This window comes from Falco biarmicus, chromosome Z (assembly GCF_023638135.1).
Source record: "Falco biarmicus isolate bFalBia1 chromosome Z, bFalBia1.pri, whole genome shotgun sequence".
Taxonomy (NCBI): domain Eukaryota; kingdom Metazoa; phylum Chordata; class Aves; order Falconiformes; family Falconidae; genus Falco; species Falco biarmicus.
The window spans coordinates 14,694,725-14,716,745 of record NC_079311.1 but is presented as its reverse complement, the minus strand read 5'-3'; the positions used below and the strand labels follow the sequence as shown (position 1 = coordinate 14,716,745).

General features: G+C 45.0%; 1 protein-coding gene across 5 annotated transcripts in view; it reads left to right on the top strand.

Annotated features, from left to right (window-relative positions):
* Positions 1–2,554: 2,554 nt before the first annotated feature.
* MOB3B (MOB kinase activator 3B) overlaps positions 2,555–22,021 on the top strand; it is a 104,221-nt gene continuing 84,754 nt past the window's right edge. The window contains exons 1-2 of one of the 5 annotated variants that reach the window (XM_056325428.1): positions 2,555–2,724; positions 5,733–5,820. The gene's annotated coding sequence lies outside the window, so the exon portion shown is untranslated. Of the gene's footprint in view, positions 2,725–3,071; positions 3,199–3,484; positions 3,711–5,732; positions 5,821–22,021 lie in introns of those variants that run through there. The other 4 variants (XM_056325432.1, XM_056325429.1, XM_056325430.1 and 1 more) reach the window with 4 other exon arrangements.

The window sequence follows — 22,021 nt, the reverse complement described above, 5'->3', positions numbered from 1 at the left end:
TGGGAAAATAACCCTTGTAAGCTCCACTTGCAAGATCTTGGCTCTTTCAGAGCATCCAGGCACACTGAGCACCAAAGAGAGCAACATCATAACAGGTTGTTCCTGCTAGTTTGTTTGTGCTGCTATGATCTGCCCCATCTGTGTCCTCTCCATTCTGGATTCCCAACAGTGGAAGATACTCAGCGGTCCTCAAACATTTGGTGCTGAATTAATTTGCCTTTCAGTTTGCCCGTACTGACAACAATTAATATGAAGACCTGCCTTTTTTTTTTTTTTTCTTTGTCTTTGTTTTATTGAGCTATGTATTTGTGTGGTAGGAGAAGACCCTTGACTTCAGTATCTTTGCTGTTTATGCTTAGAAAAATCAGGCAAACATGACTGAATCAATACTGGTTAAATTCTGCTGAAGTAAATCAACTGATTGGCTCCCAGTCCTGGTCTCCAGCTTCTCTCCCAGCAGCAAAGGAGCAACTTTCATCAAGTGTATGGTGAATGTGGCTGTAGTTCATCCTTTATGAGGGCTAGTCTGTCAGCAAAAATAAATTCTTCCAAGGCAAAGCTGGGGTTCTTGGTATACTTTAATGAATATGAATCACAGAGAAGAGAATGCTGTCCTCAATGACACTGTCTGTCCTTGTTTGAGTGTAAGTAACAAAATGGATCTTGTCAACCACACCTATTGCATTTTTAAAATGTCTTTCTGTGCAGCATTTAGAGGGATGCAAACATCAAACTTTTGGGGACACTGGGAAGACTATTGTTTATATAGGTTGTTCAGTTGTTTTTAATAGGGAACTTGTCTGAAAATTGTTTTACTGTGTTACTGGGTTTTGATCTGGCATTTGTCTCAATAGTATGTTTAAGTCTTTCCAAACACTTTAGGAACTTTTGAGTGTGGCATTTTATCTTTCTTACCTACTCCTTCTTAGGGGTCTGATCCCACAAACTCTCTGTATACATATTTTACTGTTTTAAATTTCCTGCATAGGAATATGGGATATAGTAATGACAATGCCAAACCAGGCTGCAGCTCAGGAAAAAAAGACTGATTCACTGCCTGAAACCAAGGAATTGGTAATGACATAAAAAGCAGTTCCACCAGTGACAAAAACCTGCTCATTCTGCTATCAGAAAGATTATTTCTACTGCTATTTGCTCACATAGCTCTGTGAGAAACACCTCATGGCTGCCAAGCTAAAACTAAAAGTTTGTTTGAAAAATCTTCACTTCTCAGGCTGTTCTTGCTGTGTTTATGAAGGTAGAAAGGTCACTTCTACTATCTTTATTTGCAAATGTTTGGAAAGAACAGTTAATCAGTCACAATACGGTATTTCCCCCAAGCAACTCAAGTCTCCCTCCCAGTCACAAACTGCCAGCACATTCTTTGTTACCCACTCACCTTTCCTTCTCTGGTTTGGCAGCCAATATTTCCTAAGCCCAGCTCTCACCTGAGATGCCATGGATTCAGCTTTTCCTTCAGTCCAGTTAAGGTTCTGCTTTGCCTCTGCCACATGGGAGCTGCTGCTGCACTCCATCTCCAGCTTGAAAAGAGACAGAAGCTGGGGTCTTCTGTGAGGGCAGTGTTGGAGTCCATAGTAGGGAAAAAGAGGACGCCTTCCTTTGCCTTTCACAGTGGGAAGGGAGGCAATGCCAATCTTCAACAAACCTTGTTGATTTGTTGCAATCTTCTGCAAACCTTTGAAGTGGGCAGCCCTCTTCCCCATGCCCTCTGAGATAGAGTTCCTTCAGAGGAGAGAGCCTGACCACTCACCAGGGTCATTTGTCGGTGCTTGCCATGCTGTTCTGTTCTCAGAAGAACACTTTCAGTTTTGCATGGTCCTTTGTCTTGCATCTGTGTTAGGCTGTATGTTTCCACATGGGTTTCTGCTGCTTGAGAAGAGGGGAGGCTGGTTTGTGTTCATTCAGTCTTCGTGAAAACATTTCCCGAACTCGGTCAGCATTGATGTTCAGTTTGAAATTTTTCCTCTTAAGAATAGTTTGGCATATAGCCATTTTATTTTGAGTTCGGTGGCACTGAAACGGGTCTCTGCTGTTACTGTGTCATGTGTCATGTCCTGTCCCCTTTTTTGCCAGTGGAAAAGGTAGGTCGAATGGGAAGGTGTAAGACCCTGAAGTCTATGTTGACAGGAAAAAGAAAGAGCTTTATGTCCAAGCTATGTATATATACACTCAGCTGGGAGAATGTGTTTTGCTGAGTATTTTTCTTCCCTACCAAAACAACTAGATCAATGTAAATACAAAGATGGATTTCGCTATACAAACAGTTGTGTGTCAGCCTACTACCATGGACCCATGTATTAGACCAGGGGTCCTCAAACTGTTTAACCAGGGGCCGGCGCGGATGCAGCGGCAGGCAGCCATCTGCGGCTGCTTGGTTTCCCCCCCACAACTCCCGGCAGGGGGGCCTGTAAATACCGGGGACCAGATTGAGGACCCCTGGATTAGATAAACCAAAGATCCCTTTAGCTGGTAAGACATTTACGAGTACAATTATGTATCTTATCCTCCAGCCCTGAGGGAAAAGCCCACGGTCTTTGACCTATGCTAACGTGGCAAACCCGTACTGTTTTGGAGGGCAAACTCCTCTGGAGCGCTGTGTAGACGCGGAGCCCTGTTGGGAAGGTCGTGGGGGCTGAGGTTTTCCTGCTGCTCGTTGCAGGCTCCCCGACAGCTCGGCGTTCCGCGTCTGTTGCCTACACTGAGGTAAGTTTTCCACCAAGCTCTGCTAAATGCGGTGTAGGGTCAGGCCTCTCCCCGGTGGCCGAGGGCAAGCAGGCTGCGCCTCGGACGGGGCGGCAGGGGAGGGGGCTGCCGTGGCGTGCGCTGGGAGGCCTCGGGGCGCCCGGGTGCTGAGGGAGCCGCTGCCGGGTGCGCGCCCCCCGCCCCGCTCCAGCCAGGCGGGGTGTTCCCCTGCGGGTGGGCACCGCCATTTCGGCCGCTGCCGCCGCTGCCCGCTCCGCGCCCGCCAGGGGGCGGCCTCCGCCCAGGGCCGCACGGCGCGTGGGGCCGCGCGGCGGGAGCCCGGAGCCGGCGGCGGGGGCGGGCCGGGCCGGGCAGCGCCTTGCCGCCGCCGGGGCTCCTGGTGGGCGGCGGAGCCGCGCCGGGCCGTCGCGTCCTTTCCCTGGCCGCCCGGCGAGGAAGGCACCTGGGCGGGCGGCGGCCCTCGGAGGGGCGGAGGTAAGGCGGGAGCGGCGGGTCGGGTCGCTGCGCGTGGGGGGAGAGGCCGGTCCCGCCGCGCCACAAACTTGCGGCTGGGACGCGCTCCGGCCGCCCGCCCGTTCCCCGTCCCGCTCAGCCCGGATGGAAGCGCCCCCGCCGGCAGCCCCAGCTCCGCCCAGCGCGGCGGGGGGGGCCACCCACACCTGCCGAACGGGGGGGCTCGGCCGATGCCTGCCCTCGCCGGGGGGGGGTCCCGCTCCCCCGCAGCCATCGCGCTTCCCCGGCCCGGGGCCTGCGCCTTGCGGGGGGTGGCGGGGGCGGCCGGAACCCCGCTCCCTGTCCCGGTCGAAACGGCAGGTGGGCACCGTGTGAGGGGATGGGGCAGGGCGGGCCGTGCCGGGGGCACTTGGCTCCCCTTGGCGCTGCGTAGGTACAGCAGCCGGCTGGCCCGGAGCCCGCGGAAAGGTGCATTTTCTTAACGGCTTTTCAAACGCACACACACAAACAGACCCCCGCTTCCCCCCCAAAAGGTAGGTCGCTGCGTGCTTTCCTCAGAGCTCCAGGGGTCTGCTCGGTCTTGCTGAGGGAGCTGCGGGCTCCGGCGACCAGCCGCGGCGCGGTGGGTGCGGAGCAGCCGGCAGGAGCGGGGCCGTGCGGCTTAGAGAGGAGGGGGCGACCAGTCGTCAGCCTCGCGTTTGGGTTGGCTCCCCCCACCCCATTTATTTAAACCCAGTATGGTGAACCCTTCCCAGCCCGCTTCTCCTGCCTTTCTGCACCGTACTCCGACGCGGGGAGGTGAGATCAGAGCCCAGCCTGTTGGTCGTGTTGTACTTGTGTTGAGCAAAGGGATGGGAACCTCGGCACCCCGGCTGGGAGTTTGTCTTTGGCATGACAAAAGCTGAGGACACAGCCTGTTAAAAACAGCAGTCTGGCTATAGTTATCTTAATGTTGGAGATGAAGTTAGTGTTTCCAGAAACCTGCCATGCAGCTGCTCTGCCAGGTCTTTCAGTTGTGCAGAGACAGGTTCAGGATGCTAGATTTTGCTTTTAGTTTGCAAGGTTGCTCAGTGAAAAATGGTTTGAGTTAGACAACTTGTTCACTAGTGAAACACAAACACAGGATTTGAAATCTCTGCAAGTCTTTGCAGCATCGTGATGTGACAACATGATAGCTGGTCTCACAGAGGCTGACACAGGGCTTGTTATGGAGAAATGAGTAATTGCCAGTGCAAGGATCAGCAAACCCTAGAGGTATCTACTGTTGGCTTAAAAGAGAACAGCTACAATGCAAGCACTGAGTGGTCCTCATTGGCAAAGGCTCCTGGAGGCTCCTGCTTGCACCTGATTGACCCTGCAGATCATCTGTCTCTTCTGACAAGACTGTTGTCAACTGTCATTTGAAGATGTAGAGGCCTTCCTGCTCCCCCTTGATGGTCATGAACTGTTCTGGGGCTGGTTGTGGGCAGTTCTTGTAAACAAACTGTTCTGATTGATGCAGGGGTGTGTCCTAAACCAAGTTAGAGCAAGAACAGTTTACCTGTATGATTATCAGGTGGATAAAGGATGGTTGAGAGTCCTTCCAACCCCTGCTTAGATTGCAGTGATTTCTTATGTAGACAACAGGATTATTTCTATTCTCCAAGCCATTTAACTGTGTTTTTACACACAGATAATATTCATATATAATGAGGGATAGTCGTGAGAAAATCTTCCAGATATTCTTCTCAGACTGAAGAGTTTATGGGCCAGATACTCTGCAGTAGGTAGATGGAGAGCCTGTTTCCCCATCTTACACCATAGCAAAGCATGTTATTCAAGATTTGCAGACTTTTCTGAGTGGACCAACTTTTGTGACAGTTTTGCTTCTCCACTCTGTGGGGTAAAGAGCTTCCCTGGCACAAAAAAAACCCCAACCAAACAAAAAACCCAAACCAAAACAAAACAAAAAAACCAAGGAGGAAACTGCTTTTTTTTGTAACAGAGAGTATGCACCTCTCAAAGAGGGGTTAGGGTAGAAAGAAGAGGAACACCAGGTACACAGGGTACAATCAAGCAATTCTGAGTTCCAGAAAGTGCTAAAGAGCAGAAGGAGATGGATGCAGAATAATGGGATGTTGTTTGGCATCAAGCAGCTTGGAATGATGATTTAATGCTGTTTGCTGCAGTGTTGGTGTAGTAGCTGGTGCTATTTAGAGCTCATTAGTGAGTGATGTGAAACTTGGGACTGGACCAAATCACTTCAGCTCCTCTGCTGATATTTTTGTCACGATAAATTGTTGTCAACTGCCAGCAAAGTACTCAGCATTGTTTGAGATCCCTGAGGAAGGTACTTACTTACTGGAACAGAAACTAAGAGAAGCAGGGAGGCGCATGTGCCCTGGGAACATGGATCACAGAGTCATTTGGAATAGCAATTGTTTACAAATGTTACTGGGAAAATGGGGTACTGTTCTTTGTTTAGTATTCAGTCTTTATCATCAGGTAAACTGAGATCTCAGATGGAATAGTTTATAGGCAAAGCACAATGTTATTTTCATTTTTGTGTTTTACAGTATTATCTTAGGATTAGATGCTTCAGTAGTACCTTTGACGGATGAGTCTTCTGAGCGTCTTCTGAGCCAAGGACTTAAGCCTGTGCAGGTAAGATGGAGACAGAAAGCTAAAATGAGTAAGATATAACAGGAATTTTAAAGCTAACTACTGTACAATTAAATTTACTTCCAGAGAAATTGCCAGTTTACTACTGCATTAAGCTCTTTTGGTGGCAGGTAATTATCACATTAGTATGCTGAAGGAAAAAGGATTATGAATGAACTGCGGGTATAGCTGAAGATCTAATAGTCAGTTGTACATGAAGTAACTGAGAGGCTCCTCTAAAGGAGTTTGGACCAAATAATAGTAACAGAATGGGAGGTTTTGCTCACTGTTCTCCTGCGATTGTTATGCAGTCTTGCTGTGACGCTCGCCTTTCTCTGTTGTGCTGGTTTTCATATGCAGTGGGTGTTCTTCCCTGCTTTATTTTAAATCTTTACCTTGAGACAGAAGTATGGATTTTGTTTTTTTGTTTTGTTTGGATAATTTTCTGTTGGTCTAGTGACCTCAGGAAAAGGTTCAAGAAGTGTTAGAGCAGGACAAGAATGTGAGATTGAAAAGTGGGAAAGGGAGGAAGAGAGGGTATAGAACTGGGTCACCCTGTCTTGTGAACTGTAACTTTAGTTTGATTTACCCCAAAAAGATAAAAAGGCTCTTAGGCTAATCAAATAGTTTCATGGGAACACATTAAGAGCAGGGGATTCTTCAGTCAAGACTTCACAAGTTCTGTTTGATTTAGGAAATCTGTGTTCAGATTTACTTCAAAGTATCTGCTGCTTTTGCTGTTGTGGGTGCTTCCTTACCACACAAGTACAATCAGAAAAAAAAATAAAAATTCTACTTTTGTGTGAAGATTGAACATATCCTCATGTTACCGAAAGATGCAGGTTTTTAATCCAGGACTGTAGTAAATTCTGTGGCTAGTAACGTGCAGTATATTTAGGTATGTGGTAGCAGAGAACCTCTCCCCTCTCAAAAGCAAGTCTTTCCCCCCTGTGGTGTATACATTGTTTTGGGATGTTTGTTTTTGTTATTTTACACTTATTCCCATTTTGGGTGTACAAAAAATAATTATAATTATGCAGCTTTGAAGTTTTAAAACAAATACTAGCAGACAGATGAGTGCAGTGGGGGCTGCTGAGCAGTGGGGAGAGCCCAGGTGAGCTCAGAGACCTCCGGCACCAGGCACCTGTATCGGGGCGGCTGACGAGGCGTGTGTGGGGCAGGGGGGCAGGGGGGCGCAGCGCTGAGGGAGGGGCATCACGCTGGCCTGGCAGAGTGGCTTGAAGTGCATGTCGTCCGACAGCCAGGAGCTGCTTTCTGGCTGCGGTGCAGGCCAGGGACCTCGTCCTGCCTGACCCTCGTGGCAGAATGGTGGGCGCACTGAGAGCCAAGGCTGCAGCTTCAGCTGGGGGTCTGCACCATATGCCTCTACCTACATGGAGCTGCTGAAGGGAGAGGCCACAGTGCAGACCTTCAGGCTTCAGGGCGTGTGTAGACCTTTCTCCTGAGGCAGGGACAGGCAGCAGGCCAGCCTGCAGAAGGTATGCCCAGGTGGAGGAGCTCCTGCAGCAGGTGGCTGAGTTGCAGGAGACGGTGAGAAGGCTGCATAGCATCAGGGAGGCCGAGAAAAAGTTAGATAGCTGCTTCTGAGCGCAGCCTGCAGTGGACCTGCAGCCACAGAGCCAAAAAGTCCCCCACCAGCGCACCAGGGGTGAGGGGTGGGAGCAATAATGCAGAAGAGTGGAAGATAGTAACAGCAAGGACCTGCAGGAGAAAGACACTGCCTCTGAAGCCTGAGGAGCCCCTGCAGAGCTGCTTTGCTGCTCTGCCAACTGAAAAGGAGAAAACTTCAGAAAACATGCTGGAGCTGAGTAAGGCACCCCAGTCTGCCTGTTGTATAACAACCAGCGCAATTAAGAAAAAATGACAGGTGACAGCAGTAGGTGATTCTTTTGAGAGGTACGGAGGAACCTATTTGCTGATCTGATGCACTGTTTAGCAAGGTGTGCTGCTGACCAGGGGCTTGTATCAGGGATGTTATGAGAGACTAACAAACTTCATACAGCCCACTGACGATTATCCAGTTGTTGTTTCACATGGGCACCAATGATGCAGTCAGGAACAGTCTGAGGAGCATCAAGAAGGGTTACAAAGCCTTGGGAGTGGCAGTAAGAGACTCTGGAGCACAGATTGTTTTTTCATCTGTCCTCCTACTCAAAGGGAAAAGGCTTGAAAGGGCCAGCCGAATCTGGCAAATCAACAATTGGCTGTGGGACTGGTGCCACAGCCAGGAGTTTGTCTGCTTAGACCATGGAACTGTCTTTGAGAAATCTGGTCTTCTGGGGGCTGATGGGGTTCATCTGACAGAGAAAGGGAAGAACATCTTTGGTCAAAGGCTTGCCAAGCTGGTGAAAGGGCTTTAACTACAGTTGCAGAAGGAGAACCTCAATCCATCCCACTCCTATCAGTTTAGTGCCAATGCCAGCAAGAGTTGCCTAGAGCCTGGAGAGGGATCAGAGGGCATCAGGAGAGTACCTGCAGAGCAGCACAAGGGATTCCAGCTGCTCCAGCCAGTAAGTCATTGTTCATTGAGGGCCAAACTTAAATGTCTGTATGCAAACACACATAGCATGAGGAATAAATGAGAGGCACTAGAGACATGTGCACGGCTGCAGAGCTACAATCTGACGGGCATCACAGAGACATGGTGGGATGACTCTTATGACTGGAATGTTGGGATGGAAGGTTACAAGCTCTCTAGGAAGGATGGGCAGGGGAAGAGAGGAGGGGGTGTCATCCTCTATGTAAGCAACCAGCTGGACTGCATGGAGCTCTGCCTGAGGATGGATGGGGAGCCAACTGAGAGTTTATGGGTCAGGTTTAAAAGGAGGACAGGGACAGGTGACATAGTGGAGGTCTGCTGCAGGCCACTTGACCAGGAAGATGGAACAGATGAAGCCCCCTGTAGGCAGATAGGAGCTGCCTCATGTTCACAAGCCCTGGTCTTCATGGGGGAGTTCAGCCACCCCAAGATCTGTTGGAGGGACAACGCAGCAGGGCATAGGTAATCCAGAAGGTTCTTGGAATGCATTGATGATAACTTCCTTTTCCAAGTGACAGAGGAGTCAATGAGGAGAGGTGCTGTGCTGGACCTTGTTCTCACCAACAAGGAAGGGACTGACGGGGAGTGTGAAGCTTAAGGGCAGCCTTGGTTGCAGTGACCACAAAATGGTGGAGCTGAAGATCCTTAGGACAGTGAGGATGACAGCAAGATTGCTGCCCTGGACTTCATGGTGTCTGCTTGGTAAAGTACTGTGGGATTGAGCCCTGGAGGGAAGATGTGCCCAAGAAAGCTGGTTAATGTTCAAGGATCACCTCCTTCAAGCTCAGGAGCAGTGAGTCTGACAAAGAAGAAGTTGGGCAAAAACTCTGGGGGACCTGCATGGTTGAACAAAGAGCTCTTGGACAATAAAACATAAAAAGGAAGCCTTCAGGGGGTGAAAGCAAGGACAGGTAGCCTGGGAAGAATACAGAGAAACCATCTGAGCAGCCAGGGAACAGGTTAGGAAAGCTAAAGCCCTGACAGACTTAAATCTGGCCAGGGACATCAAGGGCAACAAGAAAAGTCTCTATAGGTACATCAGTGATAAGAGGAAGACTAGAGAAAATGTGGGCTGTCTCTGGAAGGAAATGGGAGACCTGGTTACCTGGTACATGGAGAAGGCTGAGGTACTCAAATGACTTTTTTTGCCTTGGTGTTTGCCTGCAAATGCTCCAGCCACACTGCCTGAATCACAAAAGGCAAAGGCAGGGAGTGGGAGAGTGAAGAACCCACTGCAGGAGAAAATGAGGTTCAAGACCATCTGAGGAACATGGAGTTGCACAAGTCCGTGGGACCTAATGAGATAGGTCCGCAAGTCCTGATGGAACTGGTGGATGAAGCGGCTAAGCCACTATCCATTGTATTTGGGAAGTTGTGTCAGTCTAGTAAAGTTCCCATGGACTGGAAAAGGGGAAACATAACCCTCATTTTTAAAAAGGGAAATAAGGAAGATCTGGGGAAACTAGAGGCCAGTTAGTCTCACCTCTGAGTCCAGCAAGAAAATGGAGGAGATCCTTCTGGAAACAATGTTAAGGCACATGGAAAATAAGGAGGTGACTCGTGACAGCTCACACAGCTTCACTAAGGGCAAACTGGGCCTGACAAATCTGGTGGCCTTCTATGACAGGTTACAGTGTTGACAGATGAGGGAAGAGAGACTGATGTCATCTACCTGGACTTGTGCGAAGCTTTTGGTACTGTTCTGCACAACATCCCTGTCTATAAAGTGGAGAGACATGGATTTGATAGGTGGACCACTTGATAAATAAGGAATAGGCTGGATGGTTGCACTCAAAAGAGATGTCCAAGTGGAGACTGGTGATGAGTGGCCTTCCTCAGGTGTCCATATTGGGACCAGTGCTGTTCAGCATCTTTGTTGGTGACACGGACATTGGGATCGAGTGCACCCTTGTTTGCCGGTGACAGCAAGCTGAGTGGTGTGGTTAACATGCTGTAAGGGAAAGGATGCCATCCAGAGGGGCCTTGACAGGCCTGGCAAAGAGCCCTGTGTGAACTTCATGAAGTTCAGCAAGGCCAAGTGCAAGGTCCTGCACCTGGGCTGGGGCAGCCCCCAGAATCGATACAGGCTGGGCAGAGAATGAATTGAGAGCAGCCCTGAGGAGAAGGACTTGCGGGTGCTGGTGGACAAAAAGCTCAATATGGCCCAACAATGTACACTTGCAGCCCAGAAAGTCAACCAGATCCTGGGCTGCATCAACATAAGCGTGGCCAGCAAGTAGGTTGAGGGAGGTGATTCTCCCCCTCTACTTGGCTTTTGTGAGACCCCACCTGGAATACTGTGTGCAGCTCTGGAGACGCCAACATAAGAAGGACATGGACCTGTTGGAGCAAGTCCAGAGGAGGTCAGTGAAGATGGTCCGAGGGCTGGAGCACCTCCTGTGAGGACAGGCTGAGAGAGCTGGGATTGTTCAGCCTGGGAAAGTGAAAGCTCTGGGGAGACCTTATAGCAGCCTCCCAGTACCTAAAGGGGGCCTGCAAGAAAGCTGGAGAGGGACTTTTTACTAGGGCCTGTAGTGACGGGGTGAGGGGTAACGGTTCTAAACTAGACGACAGTAGATTTAATTAGGTATTAGGAAGAAACTCTTTACTGTGAGAGTGGTGAGGCGCTGGCACTGGTTGCCCAGAGCAGCTGTGGATGCCCCATCCCTGGCAGTGTTCAAGGCCAGGCTGGATGGGGCTCTGAGCAACCTGGTCTAGTGGAAGGTGTCCCTGCCCATGGCAGGGGCGTTGGAACTAGGTGATCTTTAAAGGTCCCTTCCAACCCAAACTATTCTATGGTTCTATGCTCCTTATTAGGAGTTAACACTGAATTCCAGACAGGAAATGTGAAAGTAATGTCTACAATAACTTCTTTTTTCTTTTATAAGATATAATTAACTTGTAAAAGCAAAGATTTTTTTGCAGAAAGCTAACATAGGCAGTTTTTAAACACCTGTTCCCTATAAAGGCTTAGCTGACACCAGTTATCAATTAAGTTCACTTGGGTACCCCAAATTATCACCTAATGAGTGTATGGCTTTACAACCCCTCTTGTTTCTCCCTTTCAGAAAAAAACACTGTATCTTGAAATGTGAGTCACAATTGATAATAAAGCATGTATGAGTTAATAGTCATTCATGAAAGTACCTCCCCAGAAGAGCAGATGAAGGAAGTGAATATTTCCACACTGTGTGGAAATGGGCTTTTGCTCATGGTGCTGTCATTATCTAACCAAAATATGCTGTGATCCCGTGAAGAATTGATATAATCTAGTAGGATCTGTAAGGCTGTGTCCAGTCATATCTGCTGAAGTCTGTGCTGACTCTTGGCTTTTCAGAAACTGAAATCCAAGTGCAGATTTTAGCAAAGAGAAGTACATCCACTGTAGGTATAGGTACGTAGATACAACCTGACATCATCTTGCATTATGCACAGGGAAACCTCAAGTTCATGGGCTTCAGCTCAGCAACTTCCTTAAGCTGGGTATGCAAAATTGGGCTATATTAATTCCCCACAGTAACTATATATTAAAAGCAGCAAATAAAAAAAAAAAAATAATTTCAGAATGAAATATGCTTGAACGTATTTTGCAGCCATCAAACATCCCAATGATGTCAATGTAGTTGCAAAGTGTTTAACAAAACAGATTGATTAATGAGGTTGTTGGGAATTTAACATAGACTATGTATGAAATTGATCTTATGTTCCCTATACAAACCAGATAAAAAGCTGAACTTTTACGCTGGTGATTGAAAGTAGACTTACATTCAGGATTCAGAAATCCATTCTTTCCTCCTCATTTCTGTAAGATAGGAGCACATGAGAGTAAAGTAGGTGGGCCTGATCTCTTTAGCTTGAAGTCTAATTTAGATGCTTAAAACTAGGCAGTTGTAAGTATCTTGGTTTTGTCAATAATAATACCATTCCATTAGGATCACAAGATGCAGAATTCATTTTTGTCGTTGTGCCCCGTCCCATCCCCCCCCTTGTATCCCCCCCAAAGTGGGAAAGAATTTTGAGATATGTATTCCATTTAAACAAAGGAAAGACGTGGGACTGAGGTGGCTGTCCAGCCCTCAAACTTCTCAGGGGAGATGTTGAGATTCTTTTATCAGGTAATGGTAGCAGCATATCGAATTTTTCCTCTTTAGAATATTCCCTTTTTCTTCCCCAGTCCTGTATAGGCACGGGAATATTTTAACTCTTTTCCTTTTACATTCCAGTTCCAGACTTTCCATTTATGATAAACATATTTTAGGAATCAGATATGCTTAGAAATCTGTGGTGGGAAAAAATCTGTGTCAGAACTCGTCCAGTCCTCTAACACATAGGGAGCAGTATGAGATCGAAGGTATTCAAGGTCACTTGGGTAGCAGTGAAACTGAGGAAGGTGATGACTTGAAGCACTGCTTGGTCACCTGTATAAGAGAGAGGAAGGTGGGAGGGGAGTAGAAGAAATTGTTAACATCTATGTCCATATGGTAAATATTTTCCAATTAATGTTATCTGCTTATGAATTTAAAGCAGATAGAACTGATACATATTGTGAACCAACAATATCCAACTGAAATCCATATTGCAGTTATTGAATATGCTGCAGTTATTAAATACACTATACAGAAAAATGGGGTTTGTGTCCCCAGATATAGATGTAAGTGTACTTGCAAAATAACAATCAAGGCTGGGAATTTACTTTCTAGCTCAGAAGGTCTACCCATCATTATTTTTAAGTTTAAAGAGGTCCAAGTCATGTTAAATTCTTGTCTGTTTTGTAAATTAAATCTTTGTAGTATATAAAACTCTAGGAAGGTCCATCTTCCTTATGCATGCCTGTACCTTCTACTTTTTTCTGCATTAGTGAAGTAATGCAAAAGTAAAATCTATGCATTATCCAAATGCAAGAATTTCAGGTCATAAAACAATTGGCATATTCCATGGAAAGACCAAAAAATGTTTTTATATAGTGCAAAGAGAGAATACAGAGGAGCAATATCCACTTGTTTCTGAAAGAGCTTACATTCTATAGAAGCAGTGAAACCAAGTGCCCCCTTCACTTGAGCTCTACATGTTTAACTTAGAGCACTGAATGCTTTTTAAAACAAGCCCCAGTTACCAATTTGAATATTATTGAAATGTGGAAATTAAAAACCTATCAAAAAGGAGAAAATTATCAGACTCCTACAAAGAATCAAAAAATAGAAGATGTTACCTATTTATGATGTGTGATTTTTCATAAGACTGTCAAAAATTATAAGGCTTGTTCTCAGTTCCATTTGGACTGCTTCCCAGGAACAGTGGCTGTATTGCTTATCTTTTAGGAAATTGGTGATTCTTTGGAAATACTTTTTCACACTGAAGGTAGTGCTTTTTAGGATCCATGTTTGAAAGGTGTTTCTTGCTTTTGATTGCTCTTCTGATAAGCATATCTCTAATTCTTCAATTTGCTGATGAATTCCATTTTGGAATATCTCAGTCTTGCTTATATTCCAAGCACCAACAGGAAGATTTTTGCTAAATAGTTGGAAGATCTGTTGGAGGAACTCATAGATGATCATTTTGACATTCTTCTGTGTGATATTGGTAATCTCCATGGGGAATCTGAACTCAGTTGTTTCGCTGAGGCATTGCTGAGAAAAACAGCCACCCATTTTGCACAAAAAGTTAATGTTGTGGTAATTCATTTTGAATCCCTGGAAAAGGCAAACTGGATGCGAGATTTGAATGTACAATGCCAATGTAACACAAACTTGTAGCAAACTTCTCTGAACCAAGATGGTCATACTGATGAAGTAGTCAGCACTACTTGCCTTGCTTTGTTGCGGATCTGTAAACTTGCAGTTTCTTGATTGTCTTCTCTGTGTTCACATGCTTCTTCATGTCTGAATTTATTTCCTCTGTATGACATGCTATGTATTACTCATTTTGTAGGAATTGCATTTTTATCAACTGCCAACGTTTGTTTATTTCAAACAGTTGCAAAGGTTTCTTATTTCTGCTTTGACTGTATTTAATTGAAAGAAGTGTGAGTGAGTCAATCTGATCAGTCAGAGGACATGGACAGAATAGCAGGTTAGAATCTGGTAAGGACATTCCATCTTCTCATATTCTTACTGGAACAGGCAGTCTTGAGATTTTATTTATATGCTTAGGTTGACAAAGACTCTGAAAAGAATCACATCCTCAGCTAACAGGTATGCACTTTAAGTAAGATGTAATTTTATTGATATAAAAACAAATGTCTTTTTCAGTAGGATGGATTGTTTTGTTTGTGGAGTGGCTTAAATTTTATTAGCAAAATAACCCTGTTGTTGACACAAGCATTGACTCACTAGGGGCATACATTGCTATCACTGTTGGCAAAAAAGGGAGTATATACAATTCTTAAGACACATGCCTTGTCTCCAAAATCTATGATAGTTTGCCACTCAGAGAGGCTTTCTTTTACTTCATCACTTGATGAATCAGCCTAAATTTTTAGAACTGTAAAGGAAAGCTTGCTTTTATGTAACAAAGAGGAATTCCTTACAGTTCAGAGTAAGTAAACTTGTGTTCTGAAGCTTCCTCCTGTGTGAAGGCAAGCTCTCAAGGAGACTGAGTTACTTGTGTTGGTAGCAAAATGTCCTGTCTTTAGGACCACCCTGATCAGTGTAATGCCAGAACATGTCTCCCAGTATCTGGCCAGTGGACTCTGAATATCACGTCTTTGGGGTAGCTTGTAGTAGGACTGCAGGTAGCTACCAGCATGTTAATTATAAGTGCCCAAAACAGTCGCAGCCTTTTGTGATGACAGTTCTGAGGTAGTGCTACATAAGCACTGTGGCTTGAAATTAGTGTGCTTGGTTGGCTCCTGAATATACATAACAAAGTGCCATGTTTCTGGGTACTGCTGGCTTCTCAGCCCTTTCAACTGGTTCCTGTAGTCACAATATGAGAACTGACTGGTGATTGAAGGCTGGGTTACAAGGCGTTCTTTTCTTGTGGGAATGTTCAAAGATTGCTAAATCTATATGTGAACAAAAGTGATTTGGTCACTGAAGTGTACAGCTTAGAAAACCAGGGGACATGCCCTTAATGTAATTCAGCCCTCATGATTACAGGGATATTTGAAAAAGAATATGGAAGATGTTGAAGCTCAGGAATGTTCGATGTAAGCAGCAAAGGAACTCTTGGATGCTCTTAAGATTAGAAACTATTTTGTTTTTAAAAAAATTCCTATTGATGCTTGGGAAGACCTGTTATAATGTGACAGACTGAAAGATTGCTATGGATAAGCAGTTTCTTTAGCAAGCAATGGGATGACTTCAGCAGTTATACAGCAGGACGTTACTAATATATTAATGCTCCTGTGATTATTATTCTTGTTTTGCTACTGCTGATGCTAATGCTATAGTAATATTGTGGTATTGTCATGGATGATCTACACACAGAGATCTTCAGAGAAGTTAATTTATGAATGAAATTGCTGGGAGAATGGTTTAATGTTTGAAAGACTGGACTGAGAATCAAGAGGTCTGTGTTAGATTTAATGCATGGATTTGCCACATATATCTTTTGGCGAGGCATTGAATTACTTCCTCTTTCAGTTCTTAGGTTTTTTTAAAGGCAGGATTATTAGGTTTCCCTGGCTTTTTGTTTGCTATATCTGTTTGTATTCCTTAACACATGTAAGTTATGTATGACTTGTAGTGTGTAAGGGGTCTAAACTTAGTTGGAGGTGTTGCCTTTGTTGTATATTTTTTATTTTTTAAAAAAAATCTGTGCTTATATCAAAATGATTTAAACTAAACTGTTATTAGCATGTAGTGTTAACATGTAGCGTTAAGAAGATCAGAATAGCTAGTTGAAATTTAGTGTAATAAAAGGTTACTGGAGCCTGTAGAAGAAGGATAACTATGAGTTCTTCTGAAGTTAAGTTTGTTACAAAAGTTCCCAGGGCATACAATGCATTTACTAGTGATTACACACAGTTTGAAGCAGCAGCAAATACATTTCTCAGACATTTTTTATATTGATACAAAGTTAGTGTTAAAAAAAGCAGTAGAACGTTTCTTTTTTAACTCAGGAGGCTGTAGTGTCATGAAATTCTGGTTTTAATAGATTAGATTGAGCAGAATAAAAATAAGTAGCAGACTGAATCAGACCCTGATGCATGGCTGGAGTGCATAGTGAGAAATTAGCAGAAATGGGTGCATTCAAGGCATCATATGAGAATGAATCACATCAGCTTCATGTCTAGGTTACAGCTAGGTAATTGCATTAATAATGTGGGTTTTTTATCAGAGAGATCAGAGTCTGTTCCAAAAGCTTCACCATTGGGAACATGGTTTTAATGTCTGGCCACGGTTCTGATAGTTTAGTCCAGAATTAAATGCTAATTTACCTCACCTTTAACTTGGCTCACTTTGCAGTAAAGATCTCAGGACAAAATTTCAATTTGGTGTACATATGCATGGTTCTGTTGCATTAAATGGAAAAACATTGATTCAAAGCAGGCGAGGACCTGTCCTTTCGTCTACTAAAGTGACATGAACAGCTTAGTGGTGCATGGCAAAGCTGGATATGATTCACTATTAAACAGTTTTATTCTGTTTGTACGCTGGAGAGCAGAGTCACATCCCCAGTCATTCCTTGTTTTCCTTCCATTATGATTTCATAAGTGATCCATGACCTATTTGGATGATGAGAAAAAATACTAAAATTTCAAGGGGAGATTAAGCAATAATTAAGAATCATTTAGCTGCTGTTGGAGAAATGGAAGAATTTTTCTTTTCTCAAAAAAAGGGAGAAAAAAAAAAGAAAAGTCAGTAAGGGAAAGGCTGCTCACAGTCACTTCTAGGTGGGATGATTGTATGTGGTGAAGGAGACAGCATCTTCATTGTGGAAGAACCTTTTGCATGATTAGGAATCAAAAGACCTGTTGGCTTTGTGCTGCTTATCTAGGGACAAGTAAGGATGATTGCTTCCCTGGGAAGCCGAGTTGTCTCTGCACAATACTGTAACTCCCCTGCTTTGAGGACATCTGCTTTACCCGAATGAAGAGTACTATCTTCTAAGTTAAAACTGTCCTTCCTTGAAAACACAGAGAGGAAGAATAGATATACATGTTCTACCTTCTGCTGCAAACCATCTTCCCTGAGACCAATCTCCTCACACTGACCCTTTCTTAATGCATTACTGACTGTTCCTGCAAAAATGGAAATACTTTCCCTGTGGGAATGAGAAGAATGGTTTGAATCAGCAGGAGGTATGAATCTATACTTTTGATTCAGTGCTTCATGTTTTTCTAAGCTTTGCATTGCATTCTTTCCTCTTTAACACCTCCTTGGAGTTTGTTCAAGGGACCTAGAATCACTGAAGAACCATTTTTTCTCTGGTGAGGTAGAATTATTTTGTTTTAAAATAATAATAATTAAAAATATAATTCCATTACAGATGTTGTCTGTAACAACAGTGAGAAGTTGTTGAAGTGAGAGCTTCAAAATATCTTCTTGTTGTACTCACACTGGCTGTTGTGCTTCAGTGAAGGCTGAAGAACGTTTCTTGGACTGTGGATCCCATTTTGTGCCAAAGCAGCTGAGGGCATGAAAATTTTGTGGCTCAGGTGGGACCCGAAAACAGAATTCTGAGGTTAAATCTGAAGCAACAGCTCTAGTACAAAGGTCTAAGAGTCAACTGGATGGAACTGAGATCCCGGATCTGAATTCACCTAGGAGATATGGGGGCTCAGTGTCTTTTCATTTTCCTGTATTTTAACTACATCATTACAAGACAGAAATACTGTTACAACGTGCCTTGGAAGTGTTACAAAGCTTTACCCAGGCTCTGTGTCAAGGTTGTCTAGTGGAAGTATTGTGACACGACTGAGGCCTGATAAATGCAAAGCAGTTCTGAATCCAGATGATCTCAGAATCTTAGATTTCTGAGAGAGACACTACTTCTGGATTGTCTTTGTTTCACTCAGTATTGCCCAGTTTGCTTGCTTAAAAAGTGATGGTGACAAAATCTGTTGGTTTAAATGATAAAATATGGTGTGCACCCCACAATGTAATGCAGAGAAACACTGGCAGGTGGGGGAGCCTGAAAAACACTAACCACAGCTGCTTCCATCACAGGTCATAGCCCAACAAACCCCCACCTCCATAAACCCAGAGGAGTGCAGGGGCACAGTGGCAAGCAGGACCCCAAATTAAAGACTAAGAGGAAGGCCCCCTTCCAGGATTGTCCTGGGGGAGCCTCACTGCCATGGCTTGGGAGAGAAACATCAAGATGAGTCAGTGCTGGACCACCTTACAAACTTCCTTGGGGTTTGTCCTGATTTCAGCAGGGATAGAGTTAATTTTCTTCTTGAGTAGCTGGTGCAGTGCTGGGTTTTGGATGTGGTGTGAGAACAGTGTTAATAACACACTGATGTCTTTAGTTGTTGCTGGGGGATGTTTATACTAAGTCAAGGACTTTTCACTTTCTCAGGCCCTGCCAGTGAGAGGGCTGGAGGGGGTACAGGAAACTGGGAGGGGACACAGCCAGGGCGGGTGACCTGAGCTGGCCAAGAGGTGTTCCATACCATGGGACATCACGCTCAGTATATAAACTGGGGGGGGGGGGCTGGCCAGGTCCTGGGATCGCTGCTGGGGGCCTGGCAGGGCATGGATCAGTGGGTGGTGAGCAGTTGGGTTGTGCATCACTTGGGCTTTATGTCTCCCTTCCCTTTGGATTTTATTCCTTTCCCTTCTTCCTTGTCATTATAATTGTTGTTGTTGTTATTATTATTATTATTTATTTTATTTTAGTTCAATTATGAAATTATTCTTACCTTAACCCTCGAGTTTTACATTCCTGTGTGATTTTCCTACCCATCTTTCTGGGGATGGGGGAGTGGGTGAGCAGCTGTGTGGTACTTAGGTACTGTCTGCAGTTAAAACACAACAGGGTTGCTGCCTAGAGGTAGGGGACACATTATGGGATGCACAGGAAAAGCATTTCAGGATTTTGTAGGACCTGTTATGGGGTGCTTAGGGGAAGAACCAAAGGCAGAGAAAAGGATGGATCTGGGCGTTTTGGGAAGGAACAAGCATCTGAAAATAGACCAATGAAGGGATAAAAAGGTCTGGTCATGTATAAACAGCAGCTGTTTATATTTCTCTGGTCTACATTTCTTTGGTCATGTCCTGTGCCTGAACATCAGTATGTCCTGTGTTCTTAATAAACTCCACTTCTAAGTATTTTCCTTGGTGAGGGACTGTATTCTGTAGAGGTGTGTGAGTATGGGGTCTAAGTATTAGCATCTAGAGTCACACCACAGGTTGGAAGACCCATGTGTCTTTGGTACCAGCAACAGGAGGGACCAGAATAAGTGAATTTAAGTGCCAGCAGCTGGACTGGGATGAGGGGTCTGAGAACTGTGTGTCTGCTGTGTCAGTGACTGCAGCAAGTGAGGGTATGTGATAGAGCATGTGAGTGCTGGAGAGTGTCAATCTAGACTATCCAGTGAGTGGATAGTGTGATCTGAGGGCCATGTCCGTCTCTGCCTCTGAGGATGACACCACAGAACGGTCTGGATATTTGGGGGAACCAAGGCAGACTTGGTCATCTGCTGTGGAGATGTTTGTGTGTGTGTGTGCACACATGTGCGAGGGGGTCTGTTCCAGCAAGTGAAGTGGTGCTGAAGACCTGGTGGCCCATAAGTCCAGGTGTCAGGATCCAGAGACAGCTACAGGGCAGATGTGTCTGAGCCCAGCTGCTGGAGGGATTCACTTTGTACATGTGTACACATATGTATCCCCACCAGCAGACCTTGCCCTGCTCAGCAAGAGAGGGTAACAGGAGGAAGCTGTTGGTATTCATGTGACTGTTCTGTGTGTCTGCCTGTGTCAATCTGGCTACGTGTGTGTGTATATACGTGCCACACGTATTTGTGTGTAGGCCTATTGGGAATGCATGCTCAGCCTCACTTCTGGCTGGAGCCGGGGGCGTGGAACTGCAGCGTTGCCTCTGCTGTGCTGCTGGATTCTGCCTACCCTAACAAATTATGGTCGTTTTCTCTCAGCCAGGGACCAGCAATCCCAGTAGGAAATCCAGAGTCTCATCTAAGTGCTTATAAAGTACCCATCTTGCCTCATTCATGTTATTGAGGGCTGTACAAGTAAAGGAGCACTTGCAGGGTTAAGAAGAAAAGATTGATCTTTACTGAGTGTCTTGCTATGGGGAGAGTGTAGAGGACAGTCTATCAGAAAAACAGGTGAAATATCCTAGAAAGGCTGTTTAGCTTTTCAAGGGAATTTCCATCTGGCTGCATTGTCAGCCTGTGTTAGATTTTTTTGACTCTAGTGTTCTCATCGGCTTGCAATCAATTGTAATAAAGTTAGACTAGCATTATTGTTCATCCATCTGTAAAAAGGTCATCTTGGCAGCCAATAAAACAGCAGTCATGAAAGCATCTCCATAGTGACAGGAGATACAAGGTTCCTGATGTTTTCTCATTTGTACTGGTCAGTGCTGGTCTTGTTAAAATTGTGTGTAGTAAAGTGAGAAACCAAAATGCCAGACTAGATTCCAGGAGAGGGACTCACTTGGGTTTCCTGCTGAGCAGCATTTCTTTCTGGAAAGAGAGCAAACATCACTACATTTCTTCTCTCAGTTGTGAAGAACCCTTAAGCCTGAATCACATAATCCAATAACCATGATAGGGAAAGCTCCACCCAGCCAACTTGTTTACTCCCAACTGCAGAGGAAATACTTCATGCGGCTTGTGTTTTTAGAGATCCTTGTCAGTCAAATTACTCTTGGGGTCAAGCCTCTAATAGGGCACAGATGATGTCAAACTTAGGGTGAAGTTCTACCAGACACATCCAAATCGATATAATAGTTAGCTCCTACCCAAAGAGCTCGTTCTGTTTCTCTCCTGTTTGGCCTTAGGACTGTTTCAGCTTGGGAAACTAATGTGATGGAAAAGCCAATCCCCTTCCCTTTGTCTAGGGAAGAACATGGCTATTAGCATGGGAACGGGACCTGCTTTCATCAGCAGGCAGCCTTCAGATCCACCTGAGAGGTATGTTTAGGCTTGGAAGATCTGATCTTGCTGATTTCCCATGGTAAGGCCTCTGAGGAAAAATAAAATTCTCAGCCTTTAGAGCTAAGATGTTGATGATTTGGATCAGATCTCTTTGCTTTCAGACCTTTTAAAAAGCAGATGTGTCACTATGAGGCTGGAAACCTGGTGTTTTAAGTTTAGGAGCCTGTGCTCTGTAGAAGGCAACCTGAAGTAGTTGTGTGGTCTTATCTTGAGATCCACAGAGGCAACTATTAGCTATATGGCAAAGTGTCTCAGCTCCTCATTTCTAGTGCTTGGCCTGTGATTGACTGCAGAATGTAGAACAGAGCAAAACCATTTGAAGCAAAACTAATAAAAAGCTAAGAACCTTATCAATTTAACCTGAGATTTCCAACTGCTGTATGTGTGCTACAGACCTCTCTCTTACAGAGTTGATGCCAGAATCAAATCAATGTGTTGTATGTTAGCCTGTATTAGAGGCTATAAACCTGGATTCATATTATTCCCTCTTACAATATATGCATACAGTGATTCTGTAGACTATCCTTTATCAGCCTCATAATAACAGATAACAGGATTTCTGGTCACTTACATCG